At 36.0% G+C, this 24,582-nt stretch overlaps 1 protein-coding gene across 9 annotated transcripts in view; it reads right to left on the reverse strand.

Annotated features, from left to right (window-relative positions):
* Positions 1 to 24,582, reverse strand: part of PCDH9 (protocadherin 9) — a 748,214-nt gene that overhangs the window by 602,217 nt on the left and 121,415 nt on the right. The gene's annotated exons all lie outside the window — the stretch shown is intronic.

Genomic DNA, 24,582 nt, shown 5'->3' on the forward strand with positions numbered 1-24,582 from the left:
AATGCAGAAACACTTCTACTGAACTGCCCTAAAGCAGCCAAAGCATTCAGCAGCCAGCCAGATCATTTCATTTCCTTTCACAGAAATCACTCCAGGGTTTTACAAAACAAAGCAAACAGTGAATATATAATTATGCAACATTGTTTTAAAATGAAAGAAATTCAACAGTACAACAGTTGAGTGGTTACAACATCAGCACATTTTTTTTTTTCAGCTTTTTTTTCTTTATTTTTTTTTTTTTTGTTCTCTCATTTGTGATCTGGTATTCACTTTTATTCATGTGTTTTCATCTCAGTTACTAGAAGAGGTCTACACTGCAACTAACAGAGTGTTTCTAGAAAGGAAGGTTACCACAGTTTCAAGGAAAAATGGTAGAGATGTTTACTGAGTCTTTTAATGAAAGTGGTGGAAAGGTTTGCAAATAGTAATGAAAGAAGGAACAGATTCACTTTTTGATATACTCAATAGTCAAGCTTTTCCATACTTAAGACCATTAACAATTTTCAAATATTTCAACAGTTGCTATAAAAGGGAAGGCAAAGGACTTGGAAAGAAGAGAGACAGATGTGCAGAAGGCAACATGGACTTGGAGCAAAGAAAATGCAGGTTAGACACTACAAAAACAATTTTCCAAGAGTATGGATAGTGATGAACTGAAATGATTATAGAAAAAGAGACTTAATTTCACCACTGGAATTGTTTTTAAAAATATGTGTATTTATCAGGAAGGGCTTATATACAGGTGAATCCCTCTTTTGGCAGACAGCTTGCTTTCTTAACTGAGTGATCTTCTCTGTCTTCTTTCAAAGAAAACTAAGAAGGTCTGAAAATGCAGGAAACAAGATACAGGAAGAGAGAAAGCCATTTTAGTCTAATATAAATCCATATATTGTTCTGACCCACTAACTTTAGGGTTGTCTTGTCCATGTTGCATGACTCCAACCATCACTGATTCAGAGCCTTCTTTGGACAGAAACTTAATTTAGGAAAAAATTAAACCTGTGTGCTCAACCACTAGTGAACAATGAACAGAGCTTTAATGTGGGATTCAAGACATCTACATTGTCACCCTGATTCTGATTAATGACCTAAAATGTGATTCTGTCCATTACACTGCACTCGACTCCGTTTCACTTCCACAGTCCATAAGATAATATTTACTTTCTTGTTTATGTGCTTTCAGATCTACTCGTGCAAATCCCAAGCCAGGGCTACATATTATTCTTCTTAATAATTATTATATTGTTGTTGCTGTATTATTGATATTACTAATATTAATTATTTCAATAATAATTTGTCCTGGCTGACACAACTTTTAGACCAAGCTAATCACACAACTTTTAAAACTGTACACCCATTCTGAAATTTTCTATTTGTCCTTATTCAATATTAAGTCAATGAGAAAATACAACCATATGTAGATGAAAGTTGGAGGATTTTACATGTTTTAAACAGATCTATCTGACTTCCTTTGCATACAAAATTAGAACATATCTAAAAACTCTCAGCCATAAGTTATAAATAAAGTTATAGATATGCCATTTAATGGTGGAACTAAAATCTGGAATGAAATTTATCTTTGTACAACTCTACCTTCTGGGCATTCACTTAACAAGACTACCACTACCAGTAAAACAACAAATACTAGGGAACATAGCAAGGGACTAAAGCTCGGTCACCTGTTAGACTGCACAAACACTCCCTGGTCATCTAGGCCTCTCCAAAACTATCTTCTAGACAAGCTTTAGGAGTTAACAGGATTCTACTCTGGCAATCTGCAACCACCTGCTGTTGTAGACTAGCAGATTTTAATAGTATGGATGTGTGTCACTCCATGACAGTTGACCTCACCGTTGGGAACATTCCCAGGCACATTTAATTTCCTACTGCAAATCTTGCCAAGTGGCTCTTATATTAAATAAATTTATTTTATCCTAGCTTGAGAAAAAAAAAAAAAAAAAAGTGAATGGTGTATTTTAAAAGTTTGCTGCAGCTAATTTGCTGTAATTGTACTTTATCTATTTGCTCTGTCCTTTAACTAAATGACACCTTTATGTGCAAGGCTTTCGGAACCTGTTGCATTATTACTAAATAGGTGTAACTTCCTCACATGTGTGTACTTTACAAGACCTAATGTTTTTAAATACCCATTTCTACAATATTTTTCATAAATTCATCAAAATATAGCTTCCCTTCAGTACAAAATCTGCCTTGCAGCAGTACAATGGAATACAGAATAAAAAGTCAGAGCTGCTCTTATTTTCTCCAGGAAGGTGTCTCTCTTCTAATGTCCATAAATTCAACCACTTATCTTGATGAAATGTTGGCTGCACATGGCCCAGCCTGGTGACCAATCTGTTTATTATGCTACTGCCATATCTCACTGTCAGTTAAAATTTTAGCTTCATAATACAGATGTGTTGGCAACTCAGAAGCACTCATCTCTACCGCAAGGTGACCTTTAAAAAAAGCTTGTCCTTCCACAGTAGTGAGATGTACGTGGACTTAAAAATTCCACTAATGGAATGGTCTTCATGAACTGAAGATGTAGTAGTTTGCATCTCATTCAAGCAACAAGTATAGAGATTAATAACTAATATATTATTAATATGTATTTATTTCCTCTGCTGTATCCAGTTTTATATCAGGATGCATAATTAATGCACTACTTTAATCATGCTATAATAATGAAAGTCTCACAAAGGCAACATGCAACTTGGTTTCATGTAGTCAGCGATGTCTAGTGGGAAGCATTTTCATGTCAACTATAAATAAATAATTAGATAAACAAAAAGCATGTCACTGGCATTATTAAGGCAAAAGGTCTTTCTATAGTTTTGTTAAATAGCAACAAGAGACACAATAAGGTTTTCTTTCTGTTGTTTGTTTTCAAACAAGCCACTTGAAAGAGAATGAATTGGAAAAACTCAGCCACTGAATTACTGATCTGGCCTTCTTATAAGGTTTGATGTGCCTTTGGTTTATTTCTCATAAGCTGCTCAACCAGCAATGGGGAACACAAACTGACAAGAAAAATAGTGGGCAGTGAGAAATAAAGGGTAGGAGGACAGGAAGCATTGATTTCTCTAAAAGGAGAATGCAAGTCTATGTGTGCTCTAACAACAAAATGCACAGGTGAAAAGGAAAAATCACTAGCCCCATAACTGGCAGTCTACTGTAACTTATGATAAAAGAAATGCATGGGATTTGGCATCTCTCTCTGAAGACTGTTATGCTTCTCCCATTGTAGCTGAACACTTTTGTGAAGATCAGCCCTGAAGTTTAGTTACATGATTCTAAACTAAAATGCTGCACAGCTTTCAAATATTACTCCCTTCTGTCTACAGTTAACATCTAAATGCTATAAAATAATAATGACTAAGTTACATACATAAATCTACTTAGTATCAACTATGTCAATACTGTATCATAAGAAACCCATCTACTATCTGCAGAAGATTTTAATTTTCTGATCTTAATTGTATAGGTTGTTATTACGAAAAGTTATTATCCTAATACACTAAAATGAAGACTCTTTGAAATCTAAAATCAGTAATAACAACGAGCAAAACATTTGTTCTTCATAGATCTGGTAACTCTTGCAATGAGAAAATATTCCATTTACTTTCTATGTGAGACATTGATGTTTCTGTTTCTTACTCTACTTTATCACCATGATGTCTGTACTTCCATTTACATAAGTGTTATAATCAGTATAACAATACATCATTGGAACCTACTACCCTGCAGGTTGAAATTGACCACCTTTCCATGAAATTTTATGGATAATGACAGGAGAAAAAGAAAAGGAAAAAGGAAAAAGGAAAAAGGAAAAAGGAAAAGGAAAAGGAAAAGGAAAAGGAAAAGGAAAAGGAAAAGGAAAAGGAAAAGGAAAAGGAAAAGGAAAAGGAAAAGGAAAAGGAAAAGGAAAAGGAAAAGGAAAAGGAAAAGGAAAAGGAAAAGGAAAAGGAAAAGGAAAAGGAAAAGGAAAAGGAAAAGAAAGAGAAAGAAAGAGAAAGAGAAAGAGAAAGAGAAAGAGAAAGAGAAAGAGAAAGAAAAAGAAAAAGAAAAAGAAAAAGAAAAAGAAAAAGAAAAAGAAAAAGAAAAAGAAAAAGAAAAAGAAAAAGAAAAAGAAAGTGAACGCAAGCCACTGCTTGGAAGCCACCGATATCAGTGTGTTATTAAAGAAAAAAAAAAAAAAAAAAAAAAGATCTAAATCTGATTATTAAAATTCTAATCCAAACTTTGTTAATTCCAGCAAACAGAAGTATCAGAACTCATGCCTATGATGCAGCTTTATCAATGCTGAAAAGATTGTAGAATTCTTATGTTAATGAGTGAGAATAAATTTCTATTAATTATAGAGTATAAGATATCAGATGGTTTATCTGGCAGTTTTATATAAATATAATTTATAATTACTCTTTATGTAGAGTCGATATTTATCAATGTGGGACAATAAAGGGACAACCAAGAAGCAAACCTGACCCCCACACACACACACACATTAGTAAAGCTTGAGGAAACACCACAGACATAGAGAGCTATTCTTTTGGGAACAAGCTGAACGGAGTAACAGGATGTACTACAGCTTTCAGGTATCACACCTTCCTTTACCAGAGGCTGTGTCAAACACACAACGATTGAATCACAGAATCACAGAATCATTTAGGTTGGAAGAGACCTCCCAGATCACCTAGTCCAACCTCTGACCTAACACTAACAAGTTCTCCACTAAACCATATCACTAAGCTCTACATCTAAACATCTTTCAAAGACCTTCAGGGATGGTGACTCAACCACTTCCCCAGGCAGCCCATTCCAATGCCTAACAACCCTTTTAGTAAAGAATTACTTCCTAATATCCAACCTAAACCTCCCCTGGCTCAAGTTTAGCCCATTCCCCCTCACTGGGCACCTGGGAGAATAGACCAATCCCCACCTCTCTACAGCCTCCTTTAAGGTACCTATAGACAGCCTCTGAGCCTCCCCTTCTCCAGGCTGAACAAGCCCAGCTCCCTCGGCCGCTCCTTGTAAGACTTGTTCTCCAGACCCCTCACCAGCTTCATCACCCTTCTCTGGACTCTCTCAAGCACCTCCATGTCCTTGTAGTGAGGGGCCCAAAACTGAACACAGTACTTGAGGTGCAACCACACCATAGCAGAGTACAGGGGGACAATCACTTCCCTAGGCCTGCTGGCCACACTGCTTCTTATACAAGCCAGAATGCCATTGGCCATCTTGGCCACCCGATCACACAGCTGGCTCATATTCAGCCGACTATCAACCAATACTTCCAGGTCCTTCTCTGCCAGGCAGCTTTCTAACCACTCCTCTCCCAGCCTGTAGTGCTGCTTGGGGTTGTTGCACCCCAGGTGCAGGACCCGGCACTTGGCCTTGTTGAACATTATGCAGTTGGCCTCAGCCCATTGGTGCAGCCTATCCAGATCCTCCTGCAGAGCCTTCCTACCCTCGAGCAGATCGACACCTGCATCTAACTTGGTGTCATCTGCAAACTTCTGAGGGTGCACTCAATCCCCTCATCATTGATAAAGATATTAAAGAGAACTGGCCCTAGTACTGAGCCCTGAGGGACTCCACTAGTGACCGGTCTCCAGCTGGATTTAACTCCATTCACCATGACTCTTTGGGCCCAGCTAACCAGCCAGTTTCAAACCCAAAGAAGCGTACGCCAGTCCAAGCCATGAGCAGACAGTTTCTTGAGGAGAATGCTGTGGGAAATGGTCTGCTTATAATCATCAGGTTTGATTTCAGACATCCAGTTTCTGTGGGCAGGTATGCTATGCTGTTTACTATCCCACTCTTTCTTTTGCTGTTCTCTGTGATTTTCCATTGCGTCCATCATTCATGACCTTAAGCTTAACAGTTCCCCTCAAGCTGTTAACCACCACACGTAAATACAAAGTTATTTTTAGTTTATATATTTAGTATGGTAAAATAGTTTCTCACTCAGATGGCCATGCCTGCTGCCTAAGCAGTTCACTGTAAAATGAAGGTAACTATGATTTTGTTTTGTTTTTAGTAATAATGTTATTGGGTTATAGAAAAATAGAAGGATATAAACATTTAAAGAGCAGGTCTGATTACAACTGAAGGCTTCCAGAGACATACTTTTGTGAAAAACTGATATCACTTAGGAGTGCCTGCTGTTGGGAAGGTTAAGATGAAAAAACTAAAGCTATGAAGTTAATGTAGAGAAATTAAATCACATTAAACTCTGTAGATACTCTCTGAATTAAAATGCCTTTTTTTTTTTTTTTTTTTTTTTTGAGTTTAATCCTCCCTTAAGCACTGTACTTCTCAATAAGAGTTTACATACAGAGGCTTAATGGTCCTTAATTTAGCTGCATTAACTTCAGACTTTTAGTTGTTCTCCCACATGGACTTGTCATAAGATACCTAACTACTGCATTTGCTTTGTGATTGCATAGTTAGGAACACACAAGGCCTGTCTAAGTGGTGCCATTTATAACAGCATTTATTTGAACCTCAAAACTATTAATGCAGAACTATTAATGTAAAACTATGGGTGCTTCAAAGCTTCTCTTAAAATGTGTACATCTTTTTAAACATCTCTCTTCAACAGATCTCAAATAACTCCGCAAAATATGCAAATATTATTGTTCCAAAGAAGTGAAGCAACAAAATTTAGGGTGAAACTCATAATGGAACTTAGCATCATTCAGGTTCTCCAAAATCTGTTGCTTCCTGGGCAAATGCTCTGACAGGAAGAAAGCACTACTTTATATTCTAAACATGTTTTGAATGAAAGTGGCTGTGGTCATGACTACTTGCTGCTAAACTCACTGCTGTCAGTGTGTGTTAAGTTCCTTCACAGACCAGCTATCTAGACCAGACCCCCGTGGGATTTAGGTACAGGGATGCCTATGTTTTAAGTATAAATAAGGTAAAGTGCAAGTTGGACTGCTCTTCCAAGATACCAATGCTTCTGGGAAAATTCTAAAAAAAAATAAATTTTGGCTGAAGAAATTTGAGAAATGAAAACCTAGACTGTCAAATGTCTAATTAAAATGAAAATCATGAAGTATGCTAACAACTGTGAGTAAAATGAGCTGGTGAGTACTGGATAAGTTGATAGTGGCATAGATATGCTTTCCAGGCTTATTGAAAACCCATCCAGGTTGGAAGAACAGTGCATTCTTGCATAATTAGAGATCTCTTAGGTTGTCTTTTGGGAAAAAGAAAAAAAAGACTTCAGTTCTACAACCCAATGGGACAATGTCTGCTTTATGACAAAAAATACATATGACTAACAGGTAGAACTATTAGTGTCATGTGGGATTTTAGCCCCATGGGCTAGCTGATAAGGGAATTATGAGACAGAGATGAGAAAGGAGAAAATTTAGTCTGAAAAAACAAACAAACAAACAAAAAGGGCTTCTGGCAGCAAAAACATTGAAGGAAATGAGGGAAATGTGGATTTATTATTTTTTTAGACGAAAAAATAAAAAGAAAAAGATACAGTTTGTCTTAGATATGCAGAGGGAAGCAAAAAGAACAAAGATTATACTAAGGTTATGGTCCCAGGAGGCAGGAGGGATAGTGAAGTTGTAAATGGAGACAGAAGGAAGGCAGAGAAGAGGAACTGAGGGGAGAGATAAGAAATGGTTTATGTTACAACAAGTCTAAATGTCATGCACTTCTCTTCCCCCCTTTCAGCTTAACAAGTGTTCTGAACCACAAGGAACATGGATGGTATCAGGAAAGTAGGGTATTCCCAGGGGACTACTGTCATGGTAGGATTATTTCTTTTTACCTCCCCAACACTGACAAGTGCACTTTTATAAACAATGTTCTGCTCTTAAAGAATCTAATTTATGCCTTAATAATTCAGAGGTTTCAGAAAATATTTAACAGAGCAGTATCTACTACAGATGCTAATCTATTTCTATTACTTCAAATGTTTTGCGTGGCTCTGTAAGAACAATATATATATTTGTACCTATACAGACAACAAACATTTTCATATTTCCACCTGAACTCTATGTTCAGGCTGAAAGTGTTCTAAACTGCCCTTTGCCCTTTCAAGGAGTATTTTCCCACTCCTTTCCAGCAGGATTATCTGACTCATCAGGAAGCATATTTTCAGAATGTGCTTTTTTTTCTTTAATCAGAAGAAAATAACTTTGTTTTAGTAGGGTTTGTTTTCTGTGGACACAGTGAGTTGCAACAGCTCACAGAGCAAAAGATGAAGACATGCACCTGTGGGTGAGGGAGGAGCTGCCTCAACAGGACTGATTTTGTTGGTTAAAACTGCTATAGAAACTTATTTTCTAAAGCAGTCAAGTTACACAGTTTAACTGTGTTTTTCCTTGTTAGAATTTCTTCACTTACCCTAGAGTGCATATGTGCAGAGAAGTATATTTATGCACAAGTGCTAGATTTCATTACTGTTGTGTGGTTTATTTCACATAAAATGTGAAAAATATTACCAGGTAGCTCTCAAAATCATTCTGTTGTTTCATTCCCTTAGTATTTTGGTTTTCCTTCATATTCCTTCAAAATCCAATAGTACAATCAGTATGTAAAGTTAGTACTGTTAGTACTGTTGCAACGTGTAGGTCTTCTCATTACACTGATTGGAAGTTTGTTGTCTGCTGATGCTTGTTACTAAGCAAGCAAAGAGAAACAAGAACAGCTTTTAAACCATTCCATGTAATTGAAGAGAACAATATTGCTGCTGCTGTTTTGAAAATTAAATCACCTTTATCAGTAATCATTGTTTCTTTACCGTATATGCAGAACTATCAGTCTTTCTGTTAAGTAACAGTAACTTGCTTTTGCACAATAGTTTCAGCTCACAGTGATTCTAATAACATTCTCAATATGGTTGACTTACAGAAGTATCATTCATTCTGTTGCTTTAAGTAAAGGGAGATAATTTATAGAATCATAGAATCATAGAATATCCTGAGTTGGAAGGGACCCTTAAGGATCATCAAGTCCAACTCTTGACACCGCACAGATCTATCAGACCATGTGACTAAGTGCACAGTCCAATCTCTTCTTAAATTCAGACAGGCTTGGTGCAGTGACCACTTCCCTGGGGAGCCTGTTCCAGTGTGCAACCACCCTCTCTGTGAAGAACCCCCTCCTGACGTCAAGCCTAAATTTCCCCTGCCTCAGCTTAACCCCGTTCCCGTGGGTCCTGTCACTAGTGTTAATGGAGAAAAGGTCTCCTGCCTCTCGATACCCCCTTACGAGGAAGTTGTAGACTGTGATGAGGTCTCCCCTCAGCCTCCTCTTCTCCAGGCTGAACAGGCCCAGTGACCTCAGCCGTTCTTCGTACGTCTTCCCCTCCAGGCCTTTCACAATCTTCGTAGCCCTCCTCTGGACACTCTCCAACAGTTTCATGTCCTTTTTATACTGTGGTGCCCAGAACTGCACACAGTACTTGAGATGAGGCCGCACCAGCGCAGAGTAGAGCGGGACAATCACCTCCCTTGACCTACTAGCGATGCCGTGCTTGATGCACCCCAGCACACGGTTGGCCCTCCTGGCTGCCAGGGCACACTGCTGGCTCATATTCAACTTGCTGTCTACCACGACCCCCAGATCCCTCTCTTCTAGGCTGCTCTCCAGCGTCTCATCGCCCAGTCTGTACATGCAGCCAGGGTTTCCCCGTCCCAGGTGCAGGACCCGGCACTTGCTCTTATTGAACTTCATGCGGTTGGTGATCGCCCAGCTCTCCAACCTGTCCAGATCCCTCTGCAAGGCCTTTACGCCCTCATTTGAGTCCACAACTCCTCCAAGTTTGGTGTCATCAGCAAACTTGCTCAAAATACCTTCTATTCCTACATCCAGTTCGTTTATAAAAATATTGAAAAGTACCGGCCCTAAAATGGAGCCTTGGACCGCCCGCCAGCCTGACGCAGCCCCATTTACCATAACCCTTTGGGCCCTGCCCGTTAGCCAATTGCTCACCCATCGTATGATGTTTTTATTTAGCTGTATGGTGGACATTTTGTCCAGTAGGATCCTATGGGAAACCGTGTCAAAAGCCTTGCTGAAGTCCAAAAAAATCACATCAGCTGGTTTCCCTTGGTCCACCATACGGGTGATCTTATCATAAAAGGAAATCAGGTTAGTTAGGTAGGACCTACCCTTCACAAACCCATGCTGGCTGGGACCAATGACTGCTTTGTCCCCCAGGTGTGCCTCAATAAGTTCGAGAACCAACTTCTCCATGATTTTACCAGGCACTGACGTGAGACTGACAGGCCTGTAATTGCTAGGGTCTTCTTTCTGACCCTTCTTGAAAATCGGCACAACATTTGCCAGCTTCCAGTCTACCGGGACCTCTCCAAATTCCCAGGATCGTTGAAAAATAATTGAAAGAGGTACCGCGATGACGTCCGCCAGCTCTTTCAGCACCCGGGGATGAATCCCATCCGGACCCATGGACTTGTAGGGATCCAGGTGGAGTAGCAAATCCCGCACACGTTCAGGGTCAGTTGGGAGTTTGTCATCCCCACCGTCCCGGTCCTCCAGCTCAGGGCACCCTGGGTCCCGAAGCCCATCATCGGCATTGAAGACAGAGGCAAAGAAGGCGTTAAGCGTCTCTGCTTTGCCTATGTCATTGTCTGTGAGGAGACCTTCCCTATCAAGGAGCGGCCCTATGTATTCTTTAGTTCTCCTTTTTCCATTCACATATCTAAAAAAAACCTTTTTATTTTCTCTCACAGACACAGCCAACTTCAACTCTAGCTGTGCTTTGGCCACACGAACTTTCTCCCTACAAACACGAACAGCATCCCTGTATTCTTTCCATGACACCTGGCCCTCCTTCCAGTAGCGAAACACCTCAGATTTACCTCTGATCAAAGCCTATTATTTCCAAATTATGCCAGTTCCTTAGTCCCTTATGAAAGAAAATATTCCACTACAACAGAAAGGATTGTATTATAATCATGCGACATCTTGCACAACTGGCAAAGTAAAGATCGGAAGAAATTACCTACAATGATCCAAAAGGGTCAACAAGATCACCATTACAAAAAACTGCTGTTATCATTTGCACTGTACATCTCTACTGCCCATGAGGGCCTTTAATTTTATTAATTAAGAAGCCAATTCCTGGAACAGGTCTTTTCAAAATTCATTTTGACCGTTCCTCTACATTCCTCCAAGCTTTCATATTAATTCAAGCACAAACCAGCTATGGCAAAAAGTGGGGTTATTTTTCTTCATGAATCTGTCTGTCCTTTCACCTGATCAAAATATTTATCATCCAGAAACTGTGGTATATGACTACATTCTAAAATTTTGGAAAAAATGCTTATCTTAAAAAAAAATAACACAGAAAGCGATATACTCTATTGGTAATTCAGGATTATTGCCACTGTGCATTCAAACAGGAATCTCGGCACAAAGAACCTATCATGTTCTAAACAGATGACAGATAATTATGATAATTATGAGCAGAGCTCCATCCTCCTACAGAAGATGACTCTATCCAATCTATTCCTTCTCTGAGGAAATCATGTTCACTCAACAAAATTTATCATGAGAGCTGAAGACCAAACTTTCCCTGCAGTTACTGGAAGTAGGCACCATCTGAAGATATTCCTTCCCTCATATCATAACTTTCTATCTGTTAGACAGCTTATTTGCTGCATTCTGTCATTTCATGAGAGATCATTTCAGAATTCAGAGTGATCTTTGAATCAGAATTCAGAGTGATCTTCACAGTGACCTTTTACAAGACTTTGGACTACCTTTGAAATTCAGTTAATGTCTACACCTATATTAACATCTGGGAAAGGGTCAGACAGACAGATTTTCTTCCATACCTTGTCTACACAGAGACATGCAAGAAAATCATTCTGCATTTAATTTTTAAAGTAGATTATTTAAACTACATTAAATCTCTGGTAATCGTAATTCATTTGGAAGGGAGTTAAGTTAAACCAAATCAAGGCAATTTTTATTCTGAATGAACATCTATGCAGGGACTTAATTAGGTTTAACTAATCCACTTTAAATTCATTTTTACAGATTAATTTTCCTGAAAGTCTCTATATAAATTAACTTTTAGTAAACTAAATTTTTATTCTGTTTCAAACACGGATTGTGTTTTGGCATGTATTTTCTTGTTAAAATTTGACTATGAGAATATATCACAGAGACAACTTGGCAGTAATCCATTTAAATGTCACCAGTAAACTGTTTTTTTTTTTTTTTTTTTTTTTTTTTTTAATGACATGGGAACATTTTTAATGACATGAACATTTTTAAGGGTAGTTATTAACAACAATGTTTTAGAGGTACTGCCACATCAAAAGAGGTGTGTATATTTTTGTAGACGATTTTAAAACAGCTATTTATTATATATATATATATAATGCTGTAAAATGGTGTCTAGACAATAATAATAATAAAAAAAGCTACATTGTCAGATAGTCCTGCTTGTCAAAGACTTTATTCCAATTCATCTTTACCCTGTTAAGTAGTAAAAAAATACCCCAGACGCAAACAAAATAACTGAAAAAAAAAATTATTTTCCAGTACAGATATTTTAAGCATAAACATTTAATTAGAATTTACTTAAATTATTTTAATTTAAACTGAGAGTGTTAATATTTAGAGAAATTCATAAAGGCATAATCATACAATTTTTCTTTGATAAAATAGCCTGCAGTTAATTTCCTTAGAAATAGACAAGGATACTGTATCCTACTGACAAATGAAATTAAGGAATGAGATGTGGTTTAAAATGTCTTCTCATACATTTAAAAAAGTGTTTCTTCTTTCTTTATCTGCATGGGAACATAATAACCTCAATTTTTTGGAAGCAGAAGAGGGTAATGAGTGCTAGGAGATGTGGCTTCTGTCCCCACTTCTTTTTTAGCTTTCATAGTTTAATTTGGGGCAAGTCATTTCCCTTCTTGCACCTCACTTTCCTGATATGTAAACTGGGGGTAATAATATCGAACTCCTTTGCAGAGTACTCTCAGATCTATGGTTGAAAACATTATGACAAGAAGAATACTGGGTTACTGTTACTACTATTACTACAACGTAATCAATAGATATTAATTAGATGTGTTCAAACTGTTTGCAGAAAATAGTGTACCATGACAGAAAGGACAAACAGATGCATTTACAATAGAAGCCTAAAATCCTAAAGCCACATATCTGTCTGAAAAGCAATGAGCCTAATACTTCCACTAGATTTCAACAAAATGCATTTGACCAGAGCTTAAAAGGAGTGGGGGTGGAGTGGGGAGTTACGTTCAGGTCACATGAATTGATGATAAATATATTAATACTACAGCATTCACCTCCAACTGACTGCTTGGAAACTGATGAAACATTATAAACGCAAAGGTCATTGCAGCCAAGAAATGAGCTGGATTCCCAAGATGGAGTCAATAAACACAGAAAACCCTCAGTAGTAAAATAACGAGCTGTAACATAAAAGTTCTCTCAGAATAATTGTCTTTGTTGCTGAGTTGGCTTTACTCATACAAAACTATGGGCAGAATTATGTGTATGGTGTATGGCTAGGACACTTAACAACATCAGCTTCTGTGAGGAGAGAGTTCAACACCTTCCATCCTTTACCAACCCAAAACAACTTTCAGACAAAGAAAATAAAATAAGTACTCTGAACAGTACAGTACAAATTCAAATGAAGAAGTTATCAGTAGTAAAATGTTAATTATCACATTACTTAGTGTTATCTAAAGCATTTTCGATGCTTTCTAATGTCAAACTCATACAAAAATCTTACTTATTTACTTTACTTTACTTTACTTTAATTTAATTTATTTTTTTTTTCCAGAAGACAGAAGAGGTCTCCTTCCCTTGAAATTAATGGATTTTTGCATCCATTTTTGGATCCGTTTTTGGATTTTTTCCTCAAAGCTGCTAAAAGATGTTTTCCTGCTATTTTTCCCCACATTATTTTCTCTGCCTTTTTTGTTTGTTTGTTTGTTTGTTTTGTTTGTAAGAGACACTAACATGCTTACATTAATACCTTACTGTGACACTAATATCTTACTGTGAACCACAGATTTCTCAGGAAAGAGAGGAAAGACTATTAACACTGTGAATCATTCTCCATCAACCTCTGTTATTACTTTTCACATTATTTGTTGACTGCAGAATGTGTGTAGCAAGGGATGCAGGGGGGTAGAGGAAGACAATACATAGTTCTTATTCTATTTCAAAGCTAATTTCCCTGTTCTCTTGGCTCACCGTCCAAGCAGCTTCTCTAGAGCAGCTTGATTTAGCCTGGTTTACTGTCCATCTGACCCCTGCAAAGAGTTTATATCTGAGCTGAGTTATGAAAAATCTTTAGCAACATTGCAAATGCTAACATACAGCCACAATAATGCCTTTGTTATAGAAGAATATTTTGTCATTTTCTTTACCCTGCAATATTTGACTTCGCTGTCTGTCTGATCTATGACCTACCTGTGCATGTTAAAAATAAAAATACAATCCAGTCTTGTCCATTTTTAGTGTCACTCAAAAGTGAAATTTTTAATTATTTTTTAAACATCTTTTCCCCTAAGCAGGAATTATGTTGAAGTTATCTGACACAACATATAGGACGTCATACAAAACACAGGGAAAAGCATGACAGGGAAAACAGGTCTCAGTGGAACACTGTGTAAGGGACTGACACTTCAAAGTGCATAACATTCCTTTTCACTAGTTGCAAACAGGGGGAATGAGATGGTTGCAAGATAATAACTTAAAATACACACACCCTTCATCTAGCTTATTCTAAGACCAAAGGTTAAAAGTAAGTATGACACCCTGCTCTGTTGCCTGTTCTTACCCTCAGGTAATAAAAGAGCAAATGAAATATAGTAATAGGTCCCTCTGCTCCACGACACTGTACCACATCTGTTACATACCTCAGGAATATCGGACATACTCTAACACATAGTTTAATAGTTATTAATATTTTACACTCATTTTGTATGAGAGTAAATGACTAAAGAACAAACAAACAAACAAAACCAAAAGAATCTCTGTAAGTAGTTCATACAGGATTTGATGTGAGCTAAGTTTGACTTGACTCTCTGATAATGATTTAAACAGAGCTATGGCTATCAGTTAGTACTGATAGCCTTCCCTTTAAAATTTTCAATACTATAATGCAATGAAAAATTAAGTGTTTATTTATTTGAAATAGATGCACATAACAATTCCTGTATGAATTAATGAGAGAGAGTAAGAAATCACAATTTTATATTTAGAGTTTTGCTTAGAGTGGTGTATAAATACCTTGAATAAAGCTGCAAAATCCATATGTAAGAAAATAGGCATTTTTATTCCCAGATTACAGTAGGAAAATGGGCACTGCAAGATTAGTTTGTGGAGTTTAACATGAAGGTTTCACTTCAGAAAGGTATTACTACAAGTAGTGGGATTAACCACATGCCAAAAATTTAACATATTGCCTAAACTTTTTCCTGATTCAGGCCTAGTTGCCTGTCAGTGACAGAGCTGTAACACAAAACTTTGGCTGCCAGTCTCATCCTCCTAGTCATTTGTGCAATAAGGTAAAGAGTTAGCTAAATGTCCACATATTCTAAGCAGACATATTGTTCAGCATGCAGTAAAAAGCAAGAAAGGATAAAGCATGGCTTATAAGGTAAGTACTGTAGCTTCTTCTTGGTTTTGAAAAATATTAATTCTTCCAAAATCATGTTCTGTCTCTGTTCTACATTCAACTCCCTATTCTTTCCTTTTTCTTTCAATCTCTTTAAAAGCTGCTAACATCAGCTGCTTCTTTGTGGATTTTCCTTTTTGCTTCGTTGCCTACAAATTGCTGTAAGCTCTTCATTCCCTATGAACCTGTTCAGCTGGAGCAGAACAGCTGTACAGCAGGCTGTTCCTAGAACACCTCTGGAAAATGTATAGGAAAATGATAACAAGCCATACAGACGAAAGATTTTTTTTTTGTCTTTTGAATATTTAAAAGGGAATATATATTTATATATTTTTAAACCTACATGCATATAAGCAAATGTAGAGTTGGAAAAGTTAGATAATCATTAAAATACTGTGTACATTTCTCCAGAGAGTAAAATGTCTGCAATTTTCAGTCCCTGATTTATATCCCTCAGGGTGTCAGAGGATGTTTAACCATGTCAACTGGAGTGGAAAAACACTGCATGTCAGCACAAGAAGGCCTGATTGCTATAAAACAAATGTTTTTTTAATCCTTAACCCCCTTCCCCATACAAAAAAAAAAAAACGTTCACTCAGCTGACTCTTGATCTTTAACTTCTTTCTTAGGTTCAAAATATTATGAACTCCACCACTAGTCATTTTACTTCAAATGATAAATATATTTTCAGAAAACAAAACAAAACAAAACACAAAATCAAACAACAACAACAAAAAAACACCATGGTTATTTTGTTTTCCTGGTTTCAGAACCTGTAATCAAAAACGGTAAGATGAGAAACTTGAATAAAAGTCTCGAATAAAAGACAGACTTCTGCCAGATAGGAGACAGAATGTGTGAAGAGGAATAGTTTTGAGTCTTGTTTGAAATTCTCCAAAAGGATGCTTCTAGCTGAAGAAAATCGACCCTGAGTTTCTGATCAAAAGCTTAAAGAAGAAGATGGAAGGATTGCTACTGACTTCTAAGTGTTATGTCTAAAGGACCTAGTTTAATCCAGGAGTAACTTCAGTTTCTTCTGGCACAGGCCTGCTAGTTCAAACACATTACACGGTCAAGACAAATCATCATTTTAATGATGATGTTCCTGCTGTGCTTTCTGGGTCTGAATGAGCAGATTGCATAAATCAAGCTATAGTAATGTTGTATCACCAGTGACTCTAGCGGTGTTCTTAGTTAGCCTTACAGGAAGAGGGGGTCACTTTTGCCAGATGTTTAAATATTTTGTCATGTACTTCTTTACTGGAAGATTTTGTTAGAGCACTAGTCTTATTCAGTAGAAAGGATACCTCCCCCTTTCCCTTTTTTTTTTTTTTTTTTTTTTTTTTAAGTATTTCTGGCTTTCTCAGAAGGAAAAACAAATAGGAAAGTAGTATCAATGACTGAATCCAAATGATACAAACATTGTTTGATTCTAATACTTCAGTTTTTTTGCTTTTCTGTTTTGTTTTGTTTTGTTTGTGCCCTTTACTTTCCCTTCTCCTTGTTATCCATTTGCTTCTCTGGATTTATTTGAAGCAGTGGTTTCTGGCTGGCCCCTCCAGTTTTGTCCCAAAGACAAGGGGAAGGGGAGGCAACTAGCTTTTCTTCCCATAGTGACTGGTTGCCCTTCATCCTGACAACAAAATAACCACAACAGCGCAGAACTGAGACAAGCAAGGGACAAAATGTGACCTTATGGGTCCTGAAGGGAAGGAAAGGGAAGATGAAGCAGTATTTATGTTATGGGTAGATAACGAAAATATTTAGATGTCCCAGTATATCTGGCAGAACCTAGTGCTACAGTACTACACCATGGCCAAAGTTTCCTTGAATCTCCAAACAGCTTCACAGATCCCTACTGACTCTTATCTGAAATGCTAAATGGTGTTGGGATACTTGGGGTATCACAAAAGTCTCAAATAACATTAAAAGATTTGAATGGTATAGCCCATCTGTACTGGAAAACAGCATTTCTAGACCTGGTGTCATTCAGCACACACACACAGGACATCACATTACAATCTGAAAATCAAATAAAAGCCCAGAGCAAACTCCTGATAAAACACAAAATAATAACTATGGGATGGCTCATTAACTTCCAGAGTTCCTAAGAGGTTGAAGATCTCTGAAATGTCTGTACCTCTGTAGTGCCTGCAAGCCTGATATGAGATTTAATGAGTCCTCTGTATCAACACAGAAAGAAAGAAATGTTCTATTGTTTCCAATTCAGTTAGCTGTCTTTTTACCTCCATAAAAATACAATCATGCCAGAAATTTAACTGCAATTTCTTTTTGAACACAGTGTCTGTTTAACTAATATGGATCAGAAGACCAGCTTTTTAACAGTTAAAAATGGATGCTTTTATGCAGCAGAGAAAAAAACACCTGTAAATTAAATTTATTCTAGAATCCATTTTTATTACTATTTTTCTCCAAGAAAAATAAAATCAATAATAGGAAAGATTTTTCAATAAGACTAGTAGGTCTTACTGCTTCACCATTCAAAGTGCTGAAGTTTACTTCACTAAATTCTAGCCCTTGACAGTAACATCTTCTTAAGATGATGACCTATGCACTGATAATTCCAAACATGCCACGTTCAATATCTACTGTAATTGTACATACAATCTTGTTTATTTTATTTCTTACTCAGAATTACCTTGGAAAGTTACAATATCGAACCAAGACTAAAGAAATGCAAAAGCTTCCCGAAGCAGTCAAGAGAACAAACTATGTTAAACAACAAAAAAAATATAATCCATTGTAAAACAACTACTGCGGGGATATACATTAAGTGAACAGCTCCTGGACTGTAGGTGGAGGAAGGCGCAATCTTTTCAGTCCTTTAAAAAATCCCAAATAAATATTGTGGACCAGGTACTATGGATTAAATGGATTCTTGTTAATTTCCAGACTCCTGGTAAACCACTAAGACACCTCTCCAAAAATGACCGAACAACCAGCGGGTCTTATCTCATCTTCTTTGTAATGATCTGGCCATGAAAATTGTGTTTTTCACTGCATTATCAAGAAAAAAATACTGCATAAAATCAAATGGGAGTTTGGGGAGAAGGGTTGGGGGTTTAGTCTTATCTTCAACCGCTTTCTTTTTAAAAGGGAAAAAATCAATATTTTATCTTGTTTGAGGTCACTCAATACATTTGTGCATACAATATTATCATTACTATTACAAATAATATTAATAATTACCTAATACCTAGTGCTTAACATTGATAAACTGAATAGATACAGTAGAACAGGAAAAAATATTATGGAAGAAAGCAGGTTATTAAAATTAATGTGTACCTGAATCAGAGAACAATGTTTACACACATGCTGTGCTACATACTGAATAGTTACTTAGCCCTAGAAAATCTTAGTTTTTATTTTGATTGCCAAGTAATTTATTTTGATTGCCAATGCATGCTGTCTTCTGCAGGTTTCATCATTAGCTAAACTTTACTTAACATTTGCACAAACCTACAATTTAATCAACATATGAATGCACAAGAGTTTTACTGGTAATGAAATTCAGTCTAATAAAGACAGAAGCAAGGTTTAAGAAACCTAGAAGATTTGTAAAAAGTCTTGTAATGCCACACTGCCTCCATATAAACAACAAAATCCGAGACCTTGCTTACATATGGTGGACTGTTTCCAGTCATCACAAGGCTGATGGGACTGTTACTTCCATTCATTTCTTAGATTTAGTAGAAAAGATAAAAAAAATCTGGAAGATGGTAAAGGAATGTTATAATAATGACTAGAATGGATAGATTAATGCAATGTGTTTTCTGAAATACAAAGCCATGAAGAGAAATTATTTTTTGTTGTTGTACCACTAAATTTGCTTTGTTTGCCTACAATGTTGTGCAAATACTGTAAAGTATTCAAAATGGCATTTGGTAAACAGAGTGATGAAAGCTACAACATATATATTCTAGCATACATTGTCTACTCTTTCAGTTTTAGCTGAGAGAGACTGATTGTATCCTTGTGATATGTATGGCTGTGATAAATTAGCATCATCCACACTCAGAATTACCTGTACAATGTTTACAAAGAGAATTGATGTTAGTTGCCCAAAGCATTTAACTCATTTAGGTCTCTGTGCTGCCTACAGCAAGTTAGCACCTGACATACCTAACCAAGCAACAATAAGCAGTTCATGGGATCCAAAAACAACAGAAAGCCCCACCCTTGTGACAACAACAAATAAACATAATGCTATCTAAATATGGCTGAATTAAAAATATTTCTCCCCTCTAAGGCTAGATTTACTGTCAGTGCAAAATGGAATCTTATTTTTTCAATTATTTAGAAAATATTGTAGCTGTGTTTTAGGCTGTTAAAATCTCACAAATAATTTAGACATCCTTGGCATGAAGTTTAGTTATCACAGCTTCAGTAAATTGCCTGTAAGTGCTTATGGTACATTATCAGCCCGGGCATCACTGACAACCTGTATTATAAAAAAGGGCAAGATTTTCTTCCAAGTTGTCTACTTACAAGAAAACATCCTGAAATCTCCAAAGATCCCATAGCAGAGCATTTCACATGGGTAACTGATGCAGTACATCCTATTACTTATATGTCCAATAAAAAGCTCTCAAGTTATTCATCCTGAAGAACATATATTGTAAGCAAAAAAATCAGCTTTTGAGCACATTCTTCCACAGAGGTTTTGTCATATACACAAAAAGACAAATCTCTTCTATAATTGTGGAGTCTTTCTCTAAGTTCCCAAGGCAGATTTCATGCATTTTCAGCACTGTAAATCCCAGTCTTCACTGGTCAGGGAGCACCCCTTCCAGTAACTAATAGTAAATATGAATAGCTACAAAGTCCATAACTTCAAATTCAATGCTCTTGTCCCATCTGAAAACAAAGGCAACCAGGAGTATATTGTCCTAGTTGTCAGCTTTCCCATTCTTCACTTTACAGGCCGTCTGCAAATTGCACTTCTAAATGCAATGCTAAAACCACATTTTGCTTCAGGCAGTAGAGAAATTTTTAAAGGACTTGCTTCATAAAAATGGCCTAAGTATCCTCATTTGACGGTTTTAAACTACCTTTAGCCATCTTGTAGTGGTGGCACCATGCCACACAGAACAGTTGTTTATAGAAAGTCAAACAGATACTACTGAAATGTTACAGAAATTATTGTCATAGGTATTACCAAAACCAATTTTTATTCTATTTCACTTAGTTTTTTAAATTTTATTTGTGAGATTTTCATGTAATCTTAAAAATGGTTGAGATGATTCTGCTTGAGTGACAGAGTGAGAAAGAGATGGAGTGAGAAAGAGGAACGTATTTGCAGTAATTTACGTGTAGAAAGCCTTGCATTAATTCAACTATAGAAAGTCTGTATACCATGGTCTGTATACCTGAGAAGAGGAGATCATTCCTGATGAATATATTTTTAAACAATATCAGGAGTATATTAACAAATATTAAAAAACTATATTAATAAATTTTGAAATTTAAACAAGAGGGCAAGGACAATTCGATTCAAGTTCATTCTGAGAGATAAAATGGTGATTTGTTGTTGTTGTTGTTCCTTTTTAACACTTTTGTGTTTCTAGTGATTGATATCTTCATCTATCCCAGTAGAACAGTTATAATTGAAGATACCTGGATCTGTTAAAAACAATTCCAGAATAGAAAGGTCCTCTGTAGTAAATTAGAGAATCAGGAATGTTGACAACATCAAATCCTCTGACTGACTGATCATGCCAAAGTAATTTCCAGTTGCTGTTCAGTTTTGTGTGAATAACAATGTGAATAACGTGCCACAAGACAAACAAAACTGTCAAGCTTCTGGACTTCAACCTTTCCTAGCTTTTTTTTTTTTTTTTTTTTTTTTTCTTTTTTTTTTTTTTTTATTTCTTTCTTATAATATGCATGATATGCATGATTAGTTGTATAAAACATTTCAGGAATACCAGAAATTTGAATTTGGAACATACATGAACACAGTAAGGTCAATAGAAAGTTCCCTTCAATGGAAATGTAAACTGACCTACTGGGAGAATAAAACATAATTACAAAAATCCCCATCCTGCACTGATCAAACTGAATCTATTCAAACTAAGTGAATGACAAAGGAAAGTGGTGTTCTGTTGTCCAACAGAGAAAAGTTACTGACAGCTGACACTATGAAGACCAAAGTGTTTTATGCCTTTTTTTCATTAGTTCTAATATAAAAATATAAAGGGTCAACAATGAGGGGTTGACTAACATAATTAACACACACACACACACACACACAAAAAAAAAAAAAAAAAAAAAAAAAAAAAAGGAATTATTTCAATTCAAAATACAGGCAGAAAAGGTTGAAGAGTACTCAAGTAAATTATTTTTCAGAACAGATGTGCCTGATGAACTTCCTCCTGAGTATTTCAACAACTGGTAAAGCCGTCTCAAAACTGTTACAATTAAAAAAGTAGTCTGTGAAGGATACATAAGGTATCAATAAAATGGAAAAATAAAAACATAATATCTTTAACAAAAAAGAAAGAAAAGAAAGCATGAGTTTAGGAGTAATAAAACTGACAGCTATTAAGTCTCTCAAAAATTCTGGAACAAATGAACAGTGTGCTTTATAAGTTATTGGAAATAATGAAATGGAGGTAAGAAAAATCAATTAGTTAACAATTAGTCAATCATATAAGTACAAATCATGTCAAATTTCTTTCCCCAAAATGGTAACAGACCTTATGGATAGATGAGTTGCAATCCATTTACATCCACTTACACGGCCTCAAGGTTCTTGCCTCACAGAAAATTCTCAAACATACAAAAAAGAGAAAAAGAAAAATTGCTTACGTAGCTAATGTAGTGTGCATACAAAATGGATTAGATAACTTTGTAGAGAGAGAGCAATCAAGATTAGTCTATTAATTATTATTAAAAATAAATAAATAAATAAATAAATAAATAAATAAATAAAACACAAACTTTTAATAATACTGCATATTGCATTAAAGAAGGCACATACATAGGCCTCCCAGTGCGTTGGAAGGCAGGTTAAAATGCAGATTCTAAAAGGAAAAAATCTGTGCAGTTAAGTAGAGGCTTTTCAAGGAAGGATCTGGAGATCTGAAAGGATCCAATCTGAAAATAAATCATCCTTGGATATTAAAAATTTTACCTTAAAACTAACTGCAGGATATACAAGATAAAATTTCTGCTTTGCTCTAGTTTTGGTAAAACATGAAATGAATTGCTTCTGTCCTATTTTGGGCAGCTCAAGAGATACAAACCAACAATGGACTGCAATAAAGTCCAAAGGAGAACTACCAGGAATCTGACCAACAAGGAAAGATCTGAGATCGAACAATCTGAGATTCCTAAATCTAAACAAGAGGAAGCTGAAGATAAAGATGATATTTTAATGTATAAAAGATAGCTTTAAAGAGGAATGTGTTGGCCATGATGAAGCAATGAAATTAAATTGTAGCAAGATGCTGAAAATCTTTCTAGCACTAAGGAAGGATACTGAAACACTGAAATAGACTGCTAAGTGACCTTTGGAGTTCCCATAGCTGGGTGACTTTAAGAAATAAATATCAGTGATGACTTAAGTAGAGTTTTTGTGTGTGTGTATGATTTGTTTTCATTTCTATTTAGAGGAGGAAAAAAAAAAAAACACACAACAAAAAACACTTTTTAAAGAAAATCTAAAAAACATATATGTATAAGAACCACTGTAAATAATTACTGCAGAGTCAAGCCCTCATGATTGTAATGCTAGCTATCTAGATCTGAAATTACAGGGAACTCTGTAATTCTTTGCTATTTTTCTCAACTATTACTTAATCAGATCATTTGTTTTTGGGTTGGAGAATAAATCAGGTTCAGACAGATTCAAATTTCACTGAAAAATTGAGAGTGATTTGAATATGGTATTTTAAAGCTCATACATATAGTTTGAATATAAAACTCAGAAATGAGTATAGGAAATTCAACTATGGAACTAGAAACAGCTACAAAAGTTGATGCGATAAAAATACTTGCACACACAGAATGATGTGATAATGAGCCGTACATCAGAAAAAAAACTATACCAGACAATATGTAGAGAAAGCATACTTAAATTCAAAAGGACACCTGTGCCAGCATTAAAAATGATTTATTGCATGAATTGCAGGTCAAAGCAGACAACATGTGCCTACAAGAATAAACCAAGAAAGGGCCTCCCTCCATTCAAAACTGGACTATTACATGCATTTCTAAATCAGTGTATCATCTGGTGTAGTAAAATTAACTCTAATTAGCATACTATAAACAGCGCAATTAAGAAATTTAAAGGCTTTGACTAAATGAAAAAAAATTCAGTTAAAGTCATCACACAAATCTTAATTAAGGCTGCTGCCTTTGCAGTACAAAACAGAAACACAGCCCTCTTGGACAAGTTGCTGCTATGTCATGTGGGTCAATCAAAAAATATAATGTAGTTCTGTTGGCAACTAGTAAGTCAGCACTTACACCACCCAGGTCAACTTTTTTGGTGTGTGTGTGTATCCTAACCTCTCTGGCTTCACTGTCATTGTAACTCCTGTATTATAATAACTGTGTAAGTAATAAGTAGATATATACATATATAACCATGCATTCTTAATATTTAAGAAGCACATAGTGTATATTTTCAATATATTTCAATCATTTAACATACAGTACACAATATTTTATCAATATGCTCCATAAAAATTATTAAATGTTCTCCTGGGAAAGAATGGCTCAAAAAAAGACCATTTTGTGTCTTGTAATCTTCCATCTTCTTATTTTTATATAAATGAAGCATTCACTGGAGAATATTGTGGAAACATTACTTCTAAGAAACATATTGTGGCAAGAAAATGAAATTAGACTAAAATAGCTTAGTCATGTCTATACACATTGCT

This window comes from Aythya ferina (assembly GCF_964211825.1).
Source record: "Aythya ferina genome assembly, chromosome: 1".
NCBI lineage: Eukaryota > Metazoa > Chordata > Aves > Anseriformes > Anatidae > Aythya > Aythya ferina.